At 31.5% G+C, this 2555-nt stretch overlaps 1 long non-coding RNA gene across 1 annotated transcript; it reads left to right on the forward strand.

Moving 5' to 3' along the window:
- The first annotated feature begins 802 nt into the window (after window positions 1–802).
- LOC136808270 (uncharacterized) lies at window positions 803–1824 on the forward strand. Its single transcript, XR_010846851.1, has 4 exons — window positions 803–874; window positions 1145–1198; window positions 1454–1507; window positions 1772–1824. It is a non-coding gene; the product is annotated as an uncharacterized lncRNA (long non-coding RNA).
- The last annotated feature ends 731 nt before the right edge of the window (window positions 1825–2555 follow it).

The raw sequence follows: 2555 nt of genomic DNA on the forward strand, positions 1-2555 counted from the left end.
TAATTTTCGTCATGTAACAGTTCTCCTTGGTCAGTCTATGACGAAAGTTTGTGGTCCTAATAATGGAACTTTGTTATGATATGGACTAAAAGTAAAGGAAATGCGTATTGTCTCTTTCCTTTCTATTTTTATTAGTAATTTTTTTCCATTACACACAGATTGTAATCTTTTATTACTTTTATGTTGAATATTGAGAGTGACGAAAGATTGAAGACCGAAAGTAGTTCATCTGTTGAAAGAAATTAGGTATTAGTTGTTCTTTTTGTCTCAACAATTAATTTGGTCCCAATAAAGATATCCTGGTCGTTATTTGATCACTATTCAAGGTGAAAATAAGTCTCATTGATTCGCCCATGGCAAAAAGTTGTGGTCCAATAATACATTGTTTATTCTCATTCGTAAAAGAAAAGAACAGTGCTTTGTCTCTTTACTTTCTTTTCTATGAGTAACCTTTTTTTTTCACAGAGATTGAGAAATAATTTATTAAAAACATTTTTCTAAAATTCAGGTTGACGAATGTGTGAATAGAAAGTGATTCATCTCGTCAAAGGACCGAAATTGTAATAGTTTGTGCTTTTCGTGTAGATTAATTTGGTCCTAATAAAGATATTCTTTGAATGATTGATTAATTTTCGTCATGTAACGGATCTCCTTGGTCAGTCTATGACGAAAGTTTGTGGTCCTAATAATGGCACTTTGTTTATGATATGGACTAAAAGTAAAGGAATTGCCTTTTGTCTCTTTCCTTTCTATTTTTATTAGTAATTTTTTTCCATTACCACAGATTGTATCTTTTATTACTTTTATGTTAAATATTCAGAGTGACGAAAGATTGAAGACCGAAAGTAGTTCATCTGTTGAAAGAAATGAAAAGGTATTAGTTTGTTCTTTTTGTCTCAACAATTAATTTGGTCCCAATAAAGATATCCTGGTCGTTATTTGATCACTATTCATCGTGAAATAAGTCATTGATTCGCCCATTGCAAAAGGTTGTGGTCCCAATAATGACATTGTTTATTCTCATCTGTAAAAGAAAACAGAACATTGCTTTGTCTCTTTACTTTCTTTTTCTATGAGTAACCTTTTTCCTTTCACAGAGATTGAGAAATAATTATTTATTAAAATATTTTTCTAAAATATTCAGGTTGACGAAGGTGTGAATAGGGAAAGTGATTCATCTCGTCAAAGGACCGAAATGGTAATAGTTTGTGCTTTTCGTCTAGATTAATTTGGTCCTAATAAAGATATTCTTTGAATGATTGATTAATTTTCGTCATGTAACGGATCTCCTTGGTCAGTCTATGACGAAAGTTTGTGGTAATGGCACTTTGTTATTGATAGGACTAAAAGTAAAGGAAATGCGTTTCGGTCTTTTCCTTTTTATTTTTATTAGTAATTTTTTTCCATTACACACAGATTGTAATCTTTTATTACTTTTATGTTGAATATTCAGAGTGACGAAAGATTGAAGACCGAAAGTAGTTCATCTGTTGAAAGAAATGAAAAGGTATTAGTTTGTTCTTTTTGTCTCAACAATTAATTTGGTCCCAATAAAGATTTCCTGGTCGTTATTTGATCACTATTCATCGTGAAATACGTCTCATTGATTCGCCCATGGCAAAAGGTTGTGGTCCCAATAATGACATGTTTATTCTCATTGTAAGAAAATGAACAGTGCTTGTCTCTTACTTTCTTTTTCTATGAGTAACCTTTTTCCTTTCACAGAGATTGAGAAATAATTATTTATTAAAATATTTTTCTAAATATTCAGGTTGACGAAGGTGTGAATAGGGAAAGTGATTCATCTCGTCAAAGGACCGAAAATGGTAATAGTTTGTGCTTTTCGTCTAGATTAATTTGGTCCTAATAAAGATATTCTTGAATGATGATTAATTTTCGTCATGTAACAGATTCCTTGGTCAGTCTATGACGAAAGTTGTGGTCCTAATAATGGCACTTTGTTATGATATGGACTAAAAGTAAAGGAAATGCGTTTTGTCTCTTTCCTTCTTTTTTATTAGTAATTTTTTCCATTACACACAGATTGTAATCTTTTATTACTTTTATGTTGATCATTCAGAGTGACGAAAGATTGAAGACCGAAAGTAGTTCATTCTTGAAAGAAAGGAAAAGGTATTAGTTTGTTCTTTTGTCTCAACAATTAATTTGGTCCCAATAAAGATATCCTGGTCGTATTTGATCACTATTCATCGTGAAATAAGTCTCATTGATTCGTTCATGGCAAAGATTGTTGTCCCAAATAATGACATTGTTATCTCATTCCGTAAAAGAAAAGAACATTGATTCGCCCATGGCAAAAGATTGTGGTCCCAATAATGACATTGTTTATTCTCATTCCGTAAAGAAAAGAACTTTACTTTGTCTCTTTACTTTTTTTTCTATGAGTAACCTTTTCCTTTCACAGAGATTGAGAAATAATTATTTATTAAAACAGTTTTTTCTAAAATATTCAGGTTGACGAAGGTGGAATAGGGAAAGTGATCGTCGTCTCGCCAAAGGACTGAAATGGTAATAGTTTGTGCTTTTCGTCTAGA

This window comes from Clytia hemisphaerica, unplaced genomic scaffold, assembly GCF_902728285.1.
Source record: "Clytia hemisphaerica strain Z4C2 unplaced genomic scaffold, Clytia hemisphaerica genome assembly, whole genome shotgun sequence".
Lineage (NCBI taxonomy): Eukaryota > Metazoa > Cnidaria > Hydrozoa > Leptothecata > Clytiidae > Clytia > Clytia hemisphaerica.